Raw genomic sequence first — 15,366 nt, 5'->3', positions numbered from 1 at the left:
TTATGTTTACTGTACTCATCAGGGGAGAATGCATGCGCCTGGAAAAGCCCCCTGACATAACTGAAAGTGAGGGAACAGTTAATCGGGGGAAAGGAATGGGAGTGGAGTGACAGGCAGCAATATAATGCACTGTGTTCCTCGTCCCTCGAAGTTCTCTTTGGGGGCTTATAGGAGCTCAATCTTCCACCATTCTCCAGAGGACTCAGATGTGTGATACTTTTCTCTATGAAGCATCCATCACTCTCACAAATATGTGCAGCAAGAGTTGCTGTGCAAGCAGAGTAAGTGACTTGCACAAGGTCACATAGGGAAGGGTCCACAGAAACACAAGGAACTTCCCCATTCTTGTCTGGTTTCTTCTCTAGCACACCAGATGGACTTCCAAATGGAAATTCATTTATTTCATTTATCCAATGAAGCACACATCCTTTTAAGATGACACAAATTATCTTGGACGGGCATTAGAGTAGAATATTTTTTTCTGAGGGCATGGAGCCACTATTTGCAATATAATGAGAAAGTCATCAGAATTATTACTGTGATATGAAAGGAGAATACCAACTATTTGCTGTTTACTTGAATCTCTCCGGTAACAAGTTTGTTCATTTCAAGAAAATTAATCTATGTCCTTTTAGTTATATTAGTAAACTTAAAATTTTCATAAAATATTAAGAATCTTTTTTTTTTACCTAATAGCTCTAACGTAGGCTCCATTGGAGTCTGGAGTACCATTTTTTAAAATGTTTTCCTATATAAGCCAAACTGAAAGTTTCAGCTGTTTCTTGCTCCTTTATCCTAAATCTTTGCTTTGAGAACTGAGTGAGACAATGTATGTAAATTACCTGTCGCAGTGCCTGATTCAATAGGAGCATTATTAATAATGATAATGATACTAACAACTAGTGTTATTATTCTCATAATATGTTTATCTTAGCAACAATAGTAATATTTTTAGGGGGGTTTTTTCCCCCTTTTTTTTTTTTTGAGGAAGATTAGCCCTGAGCTAACATCTGCTGCCAATCCTCCTCTTTTTGCTGAGGAAGACTGGCCTTGAGCTAACATCCGTGCCCATCTTCCTCTACTTTATATGTGGGACGCCTACCACAGCATGGCTTTCCAAGTGGTGCCATGTCCGCACCTGGGATCCGAATCGGCGAACCCTGGGCTACCGAAGCAGAACGTGTGCACTTTACTGCTGCACTACTGGGCTGGCCACAATAGTAATATTTTTAATACACACATGAAAAATGTTTATAGATACAGTGGATGAGCCACATTTGACCTACAGACAGAAGAGACAACAGGTATAATTTCATGGCAAGCAGAGAAAACTCATTCCTTTAAAAATGCCACCTCATTTTTTGCTTCATATTTGGAATTCCATAATCAGAATTTCAGACTTCATTGCATATTTAATATCAATTATCTATAACTTCCCCCAGCTCTGCTGTTGAAGACTAGTAATGTAAGTTCTACCAGTCTTTTTCACCTAAACATGAGAAACAACCTAGGGATTCCATCAGGGTTGCAAGCACAGAGACCAAAACCAAACAGTGCCTGGTACTGTGTTTTCCAGGCTTCTGATTTCAAGCCTCTTCTTTTATTCTCCACTTCATCTCTCCCTCCCTAGTGATCTCCTTCACTTCAGGCTTGAACTGTTTACTAGCTGAGGATCTCAAACCTTCCAGACCAGATGACCATGTTGAGGGGCTGGCTGGTATGTACAACTGCTCTCCACTAAGTCTTCCATGAGCCTTTCAGGGGGCATCCATCCCCTGATGGGCCCCATTACACGTTGCCCATCTCTATCATAGCACTCACCATGATGAATTATAACGGTCTCTTTATTTGTCTATCTTTCCCCTTTCCCAAGGGCTGGGAGTACCTTGGCAGCAAGAACTATGTCTCTTGTTCATTCATTCATTCATTCACTCATTATTCACTCAAGAAATATGTGATTCATGTCTAGATCCCAGGGAACAGAACTGTGTTTGGCCAGGGAAGGTGGTCAATGAATATCTGTTGAATGAACGAATAAATAAATGTGGAAGTAAGTGAATAAATGAATGACCAAAATGAAGTGGCAATGACATTAAAGACAAACCTCTACTTCCCAAGTAGACTCAGGCTGGTCCTAGTTGCTGATAATCAGAAACTGCCATCGAAAGCAAATGTATGACTGTCTCTCTTCCGGAACATTGTGTAGCAAGATTCAGGAAAAGGCAGTGTGATGAGAGTGAGATTAAGCAGTTTGATAACATCAGTCTCCAATCACCATTTCTCACGGTGAACTGAATGATGAATGCGGGCCTGTCATGCGTCTATTGAGATTCCTGGAGCACCTGTCTGCTAGCTTCCAGGGTAGCTCTTCCCTTCTATATCTGAGCAGAAGTGAGGAAATGCATTTCAACCTTAACTTTATCTCAGAAGCTCAAGAAACTGGTTTTATTTCTTGGAATTTCCCATTAGAAGGTTGTTTTATTGTACTTTCTTTGACCTCCTGAGTAGCTGGAACAGGTTTGGAACGTTGTTTGACTAGATCATTAATATGTCCATAGATGGAATAGAGGGAAACATACCTTGGAGCGTTTTAAAAACAAGTTTTGCAGAGCAGAATAAGTATTTTTTATCTGAAGCCAACATCAGAAAATGAACTTGGGGACCAAAAAAATGGCTAAGGGGTCTGACTCAGCTTCTGTTACTGGCAAAAGTGAAGAAGAACCCTGGTTTTCCCAAAAGGTTTCGTATTCCGTAGGCATCCTTGTTGATTTCAGGGATAGAAGACAATCGTAGGCTGTTAGAGCTAGAAGGAAACTTAGCATTTAGAAATCCAATTTTGCAGGTTACAGATGTTGAAATTGAGTCTCAGCGTTTTGAAGTGACTTGCCCAACATCATGCAACTACAGTGATTGTAGAAGCTATAGGAGAACCACCTGTGTAGATTGTTTCCCATTTTTGCCCTTCTTTTATTTTGTTTGGTTTTGTGTTGAACTATACCACGTGATCTTCAGAAAATTTACCGTGTTCTGTCGTATATAGAACTTATAGATTCCTTTCGTATCCAACAAATCTTACTGGACATTGCAAGTAAGATACTATGCTCAACATCATGGAGGATCCAAGGATGAATTAGACGCTCACACAGTCTTCATGAAGCATACAATCTTCTCTCTAAAAGGATAACCTAATAGTTTCAGAAATTATCTGTACTGTAGAACCAATGAAGGAAAGATTTCCTGGGGATCTGGAAACTGAATCTGCCGTAGTGCACTATAATAGAATATGACTGTGCGTTGCCAGCTATCATTTTGGTAACCATCCTTACAGGCATCCAGGGAATCTCCTTTCCGGGTGGTAAGCAGGATGCACATTTGTTCACCAATCTTGCATTTTCCGTTTCTTAGAACTGTCATCCATATTTCTCCAGGGGTCTCTGGCTTTACGCATCCAAATCTCAAATTAAATCCCTCGTGATCATTATTGCTAAGTGGAAGAAGCTGTTCTCGCAGTAACGGGGAATTCTCACATGTGCATTCAGCAAAGATTTGAGCCATAGGGATAGTTAAAGCTTAGGTCAGAAGTTGAAAATTTGCCTAAAGATATATTTTGGTCGACCTATCTAGTGTTGACCCCTATAATGCTTCAAATTTGAACCAGTTGCCAGCTTGTAACCAGTGAGAAATTGCACCTACTAATCTGAGTTTCCAGGCTCCACAGAAAAACTGGGAATTCTGCCCACACTGGGTCTGCCTTTCCCCATGGCAATAATTGCTTGGTGATTAGTAGCCACCAGTTCTTTAGGGAGAGCATGTACTTTCTAGCTTACCATGCAGTCCCCTGACTTGGTACTGCTTTTGCGAAGCAGGAACCCAGTGTAAGATACCATTCAGCATTTATCACCCACTCACCTCACTAGCTTAAGTCAACATCTGGGTCTGTAGGTATTGAGCTAATCACACCTGCTTTAGGTGATAATGGCAAAATATTTGACTAGAAGTATTTATATTTGTTTACATGAGTTTACATTTAATTAGTGTGCAATATTTACAAATTACTTTCTTGTAAGTTACAGACATCACAAGTCTATGAAATGTGTGAGATAGTTACAGTTATGCCCATTTCTCAGCTGAAGGCTTTGAGTCTTGGATAGTTAGAGTAATTTGCCTCAGGGTATGCAGATATCTGCAAGTTACCCAGCCCAAGGCTCTTTGCATGACATCTCTACTGGACAATCATGGTGATAGACACTAACACCCCGAGAGTAAGAAATCAGTACACACTTGTCTTTTGGTCCCTATGTTACCCCACTGCTGTTGAAGCAAGCCTACATTAATATATAATAGCAGTAATTTCAGCAACATGAAATATCAATATTAGCCTTTAACCTTAATTCAGAACAAACTGAATTTTCTCATTGATAACATTTATTATTGCAGCTGTTTAGATTTTAAATATCATCAACCATTAAATATTTGAGCTATAAGGAACTTTGTCTATAACTTAGTCAGCCTCCTTTATTTTACAGATGTCAGACTAAAATTCAAAGAAATGAGTGGTTTATCCATGGTCATATAGACAGTGCTAGAGTTAGTATGAGAACTCTGGTTTCCTAATCCTAAAAACACTCTTTTTGCTCTTCATTGTGTTATTTTTATTCCTTAAGAAAGACAATGTAGGAGATGTCAAATACATTAAAGATGATTCTTACTTGCCCTTAAAGAGCATAAACCTTCTCTATTGAGTTACAAAATAAAACTCATTAAAGAAATCAACACAGAACTGTATTTACTTCTGCCATATTATACAAAAGACGTTATATACTATGCTATGGATCATACCAGAAAAGGTCTTACTAAAATCCATACAGATTCAGCTGCACAGAGTTTCCATCCTTTTTTGTTCTTTTATGATTCTAGGACTAAGTATGCAGAGGTTGTCAGATATAGTCTGGAGCAAAGGAAGTGGAATCTGGGAGCAGAGAGAATAGAGTTATGGCCACTAAAGTACCTGTAGGGAGAGAAGAGAAGTATTTCCAGCTGAGGAGAGGCATCTAAACTGGCAGGTGGAAGATGACTATGGGGATGTAGGCGACAGTTTTGCCTCAACATCAGGAGGTACAACAAGAGTCAGGTCATAGGTTCACCTATGAGAGAAAGGTCTCTCACTGTGGGCAGTGGGACTCAACATAAAACATAACTGAGGTAATGAATGTGTTTATCATATTTACACATGTTTTACTCTGGTATGTCAGATCGTCAGGTTAGGCGAGGCTCATTGTAGCATGAGGGCTGGGGTTAGGGTGATGTGTTCTATGGTTCTTGGTGCTCCAGTGTGGGAGAAGAGCCCATGACCTTTAGACAGTTTATGAGGAGAAAGAAGAATGCTACCCAAGATTCTAGGAGGGGGTATCTCAAAGGTACTGTAGTTTACCAAGGCTTTATCTAAGCAATCCGATTTATTTTCAAACCCTAGTCTGTTAGGATATAAAAGTGCTAAGTAGAGAGACCAAGGCAGAAGACAGGTCATGCAAACTGTGTCAACAGAATGAGGAAGTCACAGCTGAGGGGGTGGAGGAAGGCTGAAAGTCATGAGACAAAGACATCTCAGGATTTATTAACCATATTTCAGAATCTCATTCTATAACCATAAAGCTAAGAGCAGAAGCTATCAGTTGATGAGTATACACAGGTAACATACCTCCACCTCTGGTAATGATCACCTCAAAAGCTGAGCTGGTCTGGAGATGACATCAATGGCTCTCACCAGGAAAGTCTGGGGACACAAGAGCTGGCAAATAGGAATCTTAATGATTTTACATTTGATTCTATACATTAGAAAAAATAAAAATTCTCAAGTCAGTGGAATGTTTATTCAACACCTTACAATGAATCCAAAGAGAGTGAAAATCTAAGCATTATCTCACATATTTCTCTCTTAACAAGAGGTTATACATTTAAATAATTTAATTTTTTTCATTTGTATGATGCATCTGCCACTGACGTTACATTCCTATTTCTGAAAATACTGGCAAATTACACAGGAACATTAAGCATTTCAGCCACCATTCTTCATCTTCCAAAAAACAACTCTATATTGTTGTGGAAGAAAGAGTACTTCTTTAAAAAAAAAAAATCACTTTATCAGCTTTGGGATTTTGCATTATAATTTGAAAGCATCAGGAATAAGAACAAGAGATTGAAAGCATGTATACTTAAATTTTGAATGTGAACTCTGCTCCTCAGAAACACACAAAAAAACCTAATTGATCGTCCACAGTTTCCCTGTGCTTGATTCCACATATTTAACAATGCAGTGGCCACTGCTTTCTGTAAATTTGAAATATATGAGAAGATCATTTGATTTTAGTTTTGCTTTGGGATTCCTCTTTTCCCAAAAGGCACTGAAAGAGAAACACATCTCAATCATCTGCAAAGGATTATCTACTTTCAATTGGTACATGACAAATCTTTCAGAGACAGGGAAAGGCTAGTTTGCTTTCAATATATTAATAAAAGCAACAACAATGCTCGATATCCATATAGTCTTTATAATTTACGTGGCATTTTCACATCCACTTTCTTATTTCATAGCGACAGAATCCCTGGGAGGTCAGTAGGGCAAGTATTATCACCTCCATTATACAGCTGCATTAAGTGAGACACAAAGAGGTAACATTATTTGCACAAAATTGCACTGCTTGTCCACTTGGAGAGGTAAGACTGGAGTCAAGATTTCAGAACCTTTTGTGTATGTGTTTTTGTGTGTCTTTATGCATATATATTTGTGTGTGTGTGTGTATTCTACTTTACCCCTCTTAACCCAATAGAGACTGAGAGGAAAGAATTTTTTGTTTCAATTACCCCAGGAAAGGCTTCTGATACAAAAATCCTTCCTTTGTTACCTAAAAAAATGGATGAACTTCCCAGAAGGAGAGTTAAAGCCAAACACAGCTGTTTTGCTTAGGCTGAACTGAGTTGTGGGAAGGAGGGACTAGGAGAGGTGGAGGGAAAGGAAAGGGGGGTGAGGGCAGCAGAAAGGTATTGTGCAGACATGGAAGAATTAAGGGCAGCCATAATGGAAAATGTAGTTGGATTTTTTTTTTCCCTTAAAAATGAAGCCTTCACAATGTAGCTTTGCTTTCTTGGATGGCAGTCCCTGAACATCAATTCAATCCATTTCAACATGTATTTATTGAACACAAACCATGTGTTCAGTCATGAACATGGCACCACGGGGGACGTAAAAGAAGAACATATTACAGAGTTCCCACAATATAAAGGAGGATGCAATCTTGCAGAGAGGAGGGGAGATGGTGGCAATATATGTGAAGCAGTTGGAGAAAAATCTAAATACAATATAAAACAAAGTATTACTCGGAAGCTCTGAAATGTACAGAACAAACAAATGACATGCTGAGAAATCCGATAAAGGAGAAATTGGTATTCACAGAAATTTGAGTTGAAAGCTTTGTGGAGAAAATGGGGCTAAAGATGAATAAGAAAGTATTGAATCATTCGGTCAGAATTGACAAGTAATACTGATTATGGTGTCCAACCTGCCACCCAGGGCCAGAATCTTCTACAAAGTTTTGGATAACCAGGCATCTAGCGTCAACCTGAACCATTCCAGATAGAGAGATTCTTACTACTAGGAGAGACATCCAGCTACATCTTAAGATTGTCTCTGAAACTTACTCTTGGAAAGGACTTCCCTATTTTCAGCTGAATTCTACCTCTTTCTGCCTCTCATTCTTTGGCTCTGGCTGTCCTTTCTGTTTCTAGAACCACATAGAATGATCCTAGTTCATCTTCCAGGGAAGAAAGCTTCAAGTATTTGAAGCGATCCCTCCTGTCTTCCCAAGTCTTCTTCTTTCCAATCTGAACATTGCAAGTTTTTCTGTCAGCTGTCAATCCAAAATCTTAGAAGCAGGAGAAGAGAAGGACAGAGATGTGGTCTTTCTTTGATCAGCTAGGAACCATTTCCTTGGAATGTAGGTACGCAAGAATGCAGGCATTGGTAAGGAATATTATGAGGGTCCAGGTGGGAGGAAAACTGTTTCTTATATTTAGTTTGCTGCCTTCATAGGACCAAGTTGCTGGGTTTTTTTGTCCACTCTTCTCCCCTTCTGTGATTCTTACATTCTCTTTTGATAGGCTAACCAGAGGTTAAAAGTGTCAGCATGAACAAATAACTCATGTGTACCACACTTAAGTCAGAATCTGGGATATATCCTTCCATTTTGAAGGAGCAGAAGCATTTTTAACATTGAATCTATACTTCGTTAGACACAAGCCTTTGACTCTTGATACAGAGAGTGATATTCAGTACTCATGTACAGACACAATTTCTCCAGGGTCACTGCACGCAGAGTGTGGTTGATGCCAGGATGAAACCATAGACTTTGATAACTAAAAAGATCTTAAGACATTGCCTGACTCAACTTTTCTCCTTTATTTATAGATATGGAGACTAATATATTCAGTGTTTTATCCTGGAAATTATAGAGAATATGCTTCACATGGGTTTATCAGCCCGCATCAATTTCTCTAATGCCTCCTACAGTTAGGCTCAATTTTTAGACTGCAGTGATCAGTGTATTTTGTCCTATAAAGGCCCCTAGAGATTCATTCAGAGGACTATGATATGCCAGCCAGAAAATGATTATATGTGCCTGGTTAGATGCAGGACTTGTGGTAGTGTTTTTCGAATTGCTTTTAGGAACCCATTATTGAGTCACTACTAGCACTGAGTTAGCAGAATGGGAGATAGAAGGCTAGACAAGGTCTGATATTGTGAAAAGGAGTTGTTTGGTCCAAAATCAGAGTAATTGTACGCTTGATCAATTTTATTCTTACTAGAAGTTAGATAACCAAACATTATTTACTTCCTAATGTGAGATATTACAGAGAACACAATGCCCACTGTGAAGTATTCCCAAAATAAATTGAAACAGAAGCCAATCAAAGTTTTCGATGTAACTTTCAGTCCACAGGAAATATAAGGAATCGATAAACAAATTAAATGACACCAGAAGCAGACAAATCCAGAATGCGGAACATTCTGACCTAATTTTTTCAATAAGTTGCCCAGTAAGCTAATAACAGGACAAAAAAATTAATTAAAAATGGAAGGACACCAGGTAGTTCTGGATTAAGAAAACTTTAAAAGATATTAACAAATATAATAATGAAATAAAATAAGTAGACCTTATTTGTATTCAGTTTGAACAAGACAACTATAAAAAATTATACTTTTAGACAAATAGAGCATTTAAATATGAACTGGGCATTAAATGCTATTTAGGAATTATTGTTAATTTTCTTAAGTATAATAATGGTATTTTGATTATGTAAGACAATATTATCTTTAAAATGCAAACTAAAGTATTTGGAAGAAAAACGAAGTCTAGCATTTGATTCATATTACTCTAATAAAAAATAAATAGGGGTCAGTCCGGTGGCATAGTGGTTAAGTTCACGCTGTCCACTTTGGTGGCCCAGGGTTCATAGGTTCACACTGCTCATCAAGCCATGCTGTGGTGGTGGCCCACAGAGAAAATAGAGGAAGATTGACACAGATGTTAGCTCAGCGACAATCTTCCTCACCAAATAAATAAAGAAAGATGAGGAGATGGGAAGGACAAATGAAACAACAAAATGGTGATGGCTATTGAAGCTGAACGATTACAATGCCCCACTATTTTTGTAAACTTTTAATAAAGCATTTTTTTAAAAATTAGAGTAACAAAGAGGAGACATAAAACTGAAAATTTCATATTTTAGATCAGTGACACTTAGCAAAGTGATTGAGTAGTGATGTTAAAAATGCTCTGAGGGCATTTCGAGTGACCAGTGATGATGGCTCTGTTTGTTTTGTGAGATGTAGTGATAACTTGTTTTTGATTATAAGTTGAAAAAATTGAAAACTCATGTTAGAAGGCATGTTGATTTTGCCTGAGAGGAGAAATTCCAGTAGTGATTATAGAGATGACTTTATTCCTGATACTACCTCGAGCCTGGACCATCTTAATCTTAATCTTATTCAACTTAAAAAAAAAAGGTATCATAATTTAATTGCACCAGTTTAGGAAAGAGAATTTAAAATTAAAAAAAAAAAATGTTGAATGAGCAGTAGATTTACAGGAAATGAGAACATTACCCAGAGACCATTTGTTGTTTGTGTCTTTATTGTGTCCATCAGGACCCCTCAATGCAATAGCAGATATAAGAGGAACAAACCATTTAAATCGGAGTGAGTATACAGGAGCATCCTAATGGCCATGCTAAATTGACTCTGCTTGCCCAGCCCTTACTCCAACCGGTGCCAATTTGAACACATTTTTTTTTCTCACCAGATGATCATATCTCACAGGCATAGCCAATCCTATTCCACTGACTCTTACTGGCTGCCCATTTGGCTGAAAATTGTTGGAGAAATGGGCTGTCAGCCAAGAGGCACAAATTGCTTCTCTCTCCTTGTCAATGGTTTGAGTTACCTGTCTGCTTTATGGGAAGGCAGGAAATTCTCTATCCTTTAGGTGCTAGTGTTCACAGAAGTCTCCCTTTGTTTCATCTAAGAAAATTGATTAAGAGGTCTTCATTTCTTTGAGCAGAAAAGTCAAGAGCGGCAAATGTTGACACAAAACTCCATCAAACACAATCATGGAATCACTAACTGCTTTCTTGGTCATTCTATAGCTTAGGCTGAAATCTTGACTGCCCACACCAGCTGACCAGTCTTAATATTTGACTACTGTGAAGCTAAGGGGAAAACATTCTTAATTCAGCCATTTATTTATAAGAACCTTTTCAGTACCAACCACAGTGCCAGGTGCTGGGGACATAATTGTAGAAATGACAAGCATAGTTCCTACTACCACAGAACTAACAGTCAAGGGGAGAGGACAGAGTTTAAGAAAGAACAAGAATGGACAAGGAGGTGAGGGAAAGTCTACTTAAGAAAGGGCATCTCAAGTTGAGATCTAAAGGTTGGGGAGGTGTAGTTAGATGGAGGAGGGAGAGGAGTGGAAAAGTCATTTATTAGGATAGGAAGAACTGTAGATGAAACGAGAGGTATAGGTTTGCTCCCTAGAAAAGCATCAATCACACACCAAAGATTATTAAATTACTAGATTAAAATAGCTACTTAAAGATTTGTATGTTTCTGTTTGTTTTTTTAAGTGTCGTACATAGATTAAATATAAAATACTTATGCCTAGAATTTTTAACTTTGGCTGGAATGGGTTTGATCTGCTTGATTTTTCTTCTGAGTTTCAGTTTCTGAGTTTCTCTCCTCCCATTTATTTCTTGTAATTTCACTGTCTGTACCACTCACTGTGCACTTAGCACATTACACACCAATTCAGTCAGGGCATTAAGATGACCTTCTGCTCACTCATGTTGAGCAGACATTTTTTTAATTGCTAATAATGCCACAAGCTGTATCAATTAGAATTAAAATTGGTGTGCATAAATTAGAACATCTGAATAATAGTGACTTGAGATAGAGGCTTATTATTCCCTCACATAAAAGAGATCTAAATATAGATAATCTGGAGCTGAGATGATAGCTTCAAAGTAATCATGGACAAGACTTCTTCCATCAATTGGTTCTGCCATCTTTAGCACACATCTTTCATTCTCGAAGCCACCGTATGGTCAAGATGGGTGCCACAGCTCCAGCCATCTTGACAGAAATTTGAGCAGCAGGAAGAAGGGCAAAAGGCCATGCCAGCTGAGTCACCTGGGTTAGTTTCTTTTTAAAGATTCCTCAGAAGGCCTATCAAATGACTTCATACATCTCACTATCCATCATTATCTATGTTAGAGGCTAGGAAAAATAGGCTTGGTTGAGTGTTTGTTTAGTTACTTATTCCTTCCTTCTCTCCTTCATTTAATCTACGTGCATGGTTTTGCTCTCAGTAAGTAGGAATTCTGTCACACAGAAGAAAGGGAGAGCATTTGTTCTGTAGAAAACAGGTAGTCTCTTATCATAGTAGCTATCGTTTGATGGGTACTCACCACATGCTAGGCACTGTCCCAGACACTTTAATAATGTTATTTTTATTTAATTCCAAATCAATTTTGTAAAGTAACTATCATTATCCCCATTTTGCAGATATTATAAGCTAAGAATCTTTGAGACAATGTGCAGACATAGCCTGGTGGAGTAAAACGAGGCTGTAGGCAAATATTGCTGGAGATTTTCACACAGAAATATCTCCCTCTTCTATATCTCTTTATACATGTATGTCCAAGCCCTCTGTAATCTACAAATCCCAAAATTCCTGAGTGAAAGGAATCCTTTATGTGCACCTCTGTTTCCCCACTCCGGTGAGGACTACACCTTACATACAGAGGTGTTCAGGAAAATTTGCTTTCTAGGTGTCTATTTAGAACCAGTATAGAGTTAGGCATATCATCCTCCCACCATCCCTCTCTATGCCACAGGTATCTCTGCCAGCCTTCTTACCATTCAGGGTCAAGCCCATCAGCATGGAAGATTACAGACTAAGAAACTCGTGCTTATTCATTACCTGAGGTCTGGCTGTTTCCAGCTGCTTCCTCTATCCAGGCAGAGGCAACTCTGAAAGGAACAAAGGGTAGCCCCTCTTGTCTCCACAATGCCAAAGGGCAAAAATGGGAAATGTGGAAGGTGGGGAATAAGACAGAGCCTAATTTATAGGCAAGGTTTTAAATCATAGTTATCTCATAGCTAATGCCTTCTAAATCCAGCAGTCCTGCAGAGAAATAAACACTAACAATGCAAAACAGATTCATTTGCAAATGACTCATATCCTGGTATTTTCTCACTAAAGAAACAGTCTTATAGATCTAGGCTACTTTGACATTTTCACAAAATTCTTGCAGAATTTTAGCTATGAATAATCAGAGACTAAGTATATTTACCCGGGATATTATTTGTTGAGTTCTTGCATGTTACTGTGCAGAGAAAAAAACCTACAAATGCAAGGATATATACCGATGGCTTCTGCTATCAAACATTTCTCCCAGTAATACCGACAGGAACACTGGATTGTGTGTCAGAAAGAAAAACAGAATCAGAAAACGTTCACAATGCAAAAGTTAGAAATATCTTCAATCTAAATGGAAGCTTCCTTATGGAGTGCTCAGAGTTCTTTTGCTCATCTCGATCTCTATGATAGTGCTGGCTATAGAGATAATCCAAAGGTATAAAATTAGCAAGTTTTTTTTTCCCCTTTTCTTCTCTCTTCCCATTTCACTCCATTTCCCCCTCCCTCTTGTGGCATGTCTAATGCTAGTTGTATAGGGGATAACATTTATTATTCACCTCCTAGGATGATTGTCAAGTCTTAAATGAGATAGACCATATAAAGTGCCCAGTACAGATATATCACTCTTTTGGAAGGAGGTGGTCTGTAAAAAAAAATATATAAAACATTGCTTTAAAGGAAAGCTAATACTTTATTGAATCCACAAAGCCTGTTGTTTTCAAACCATGCCTTCTTGGGCCCTGGATTTTCTAAGGAGGTATGACAGGAACAGCCTGGGGCAGATGGAATAGAGGGATGGTGACATGTCATACATATAGACCTCTCTTTAAAAGCCATTGAGAAAACCCACTAGGCTAAACAAATTTGCTATTTTGATGTAAGCTGTATGAATGCAGCCCTTTATCTATTTCAGTCGTCTCAGACTCCCCAGTGCCTAGAACAGTGCTTATCACTTAGTCAGTTTAGGGTAAACATGTTCAAAAGAAACCTAAGTGAAAGCTTTGGGACACAGTGAAGAACTCTTTTTAATTTCCTCTAGTATAAAAAAAAAATTAACTGGATTTAAGAAATCCTGATCTACTCATTTTCCTACATTTTCATGTCTATAAGAACAAATGAGCCATTCACTTACTTTCTGTTTCCTTGAAGAAATATTTACTGAAAACCTATAATACCCCACTGCTAGGCATGAGGAATTTAGAGATCACCTAATCTCTGCCCTCAAATTGCTTGTAGTCAAAAAGAAAAAAACAAGCTCAAATACCACTATTAAGATAAGGAGACTCACGTTGCAATTAAAGAACAATGTGCTAAAGAGGGAGCTAGTCAATTTGCCCAGAGGTGCTCAGAAAAGGCTTCTTGAAGGGGATAACTCTTAATCTGGGTGTAAAGGCTAAAGAGGATTTCACCAATCACCATGTCCTCAAGGCAAATGACTTACTCCATTGTAAAAATAAATCTGTGGCATAGTGAAGTGCTTTAGAATAAGGTCTGTCATATATAAAAGGTAATGGGAAATATGATCTAGATAACTGTGCCAAACTCATAGAACTCTGGGATTAGGCATTCATCTGCTGGTGGTGTTTAATCCTTGTTGGCAAGATATAGTTCTTAGACTGCTGGAAAGCAGTAGGCTAATTGGAATAATAATCACAATGTGGCCAGACATTATTTCTTTAAAGCAATCAATGATTGCCTGAGACATACTGAACGCTGTGGAAGTTGGAGATGAACAAAAAGATCCATTAAATCATCTTGGCTGTTCCCCTGGAGGCCAAGTTCAGAATCAGATTGGGTCATGGTATCTGCCTTTGCTCTAGACCTATAGTCAGATCAAGGAGGGCGAGAGGGAGACAAATGAACATGCCAGCTGTTCCCTGCTTTGTCAGTTTCACACAGAAAATTTAACCCTGATTAGCAAATTAGGGTTGCAGAAAATTTTGTGCAACTTACAATTCCACTTCTCCCTTGGCTCTGAAGCAACCATTTCCAATTTATTTTAAATGAAAAAGTACTTAGGTAGTAATATAAAAGTACTCACATGTTTAAATTGTGCTTTTCCTAGCCTATTAGCTTCTCAGTAAGGGAGCTTCATTGTAGAATCTCCTTTTAGTACAGGCTGCAGAAGTGTTTACCAAGCTGTGCAAAATTTTGATACTGATCATTCTTAAATTCATTTTCTTGCCTTGTCTTAATACTCACAGTCTTCTGCTCTTTACAATCTACCCAAGTACCACTCCTGACATCCTGAATCACCCATTCTAGGCAGGGAAGGAAACTTAACTCTTGCTTGGCCTAAGAGGAACCTCTTCATCCTGTTCACTCATGGTTCATTTACGGACTTCCTAAGATTCTTTGTCATGTCCCTAGTAAACACACACACACACACACATCATCATCATCATCATCTAATTTGCTTGCCAAATGTCTAGGGTTAGACTTGTTCACTTACTGGCTTTCCAGGACTCACCTGAAATTGTTCAAGTTAATTCAAGCTTCTGGTTAATTTTACTCCTTTGATGTTTAGAGGGCACTGCAGAGTTGGCACCATCAGAAAGTAGAGTAACGTGCTGAAAACCAACCGTCCTCATTCCCAGAATGAAGGAACTAT

The 15,366-nt window shown here is 38.4% G+C and overlaps 1 long non-coding RNA gene across 6 annotated transcripts in view; it reads right to left on the bottom strand.

Moving 5' to 3' along the window:
- Positions 1-14,933, bottom strand: part of LOC124249476 (uncharacterized) — a 30,802-nt gene extending 15,869 nt beyond the window's left edge. For 4 of the 6 annotated variants that reach the window (XR_006891404.1, XR_006891405.1, XR_006891409.1 and 1 more), the window contains exons 1-2: positions 14,797-14,933; positions 5,699-5,773 (exon numbers count right to left, since the gene is read on the bottom strand). This is a non-coding gene — a long non-coding RNA (uncharacterized LOC124249476). Of the gene's footprint in view, positions 1-5,698; positions 5,789-12,536; positions 12,593-14,796 lie in introns of those variants that run through there. The other 2 variants (XR_006891407.1, XR_006891406.1) reach the window with 2 other exon arrangements.
- Positions 14,934-15,366: the final 433 nt, after the last annotated feature.

The sequence above is a fragment of the Equus quagga genome, chromosome 13, assembly GCF_021613505.1.
Source record: "Equus quagga isolate Etosha38 chromosome 13, UCLA_HA_Equagga_1.0, whole genome shotgun sequence".
NCBI classification, from domain to species: Eukaryota; Metazoa; Chordata; class Mammalia; order Perissodactyla; family Equidae; genus Equus; species Equus quagga.
Note: the sequence above shows the minus strand (reverse complement) of the source record. Positions and strands in the feature narration are given on the sequence as shown.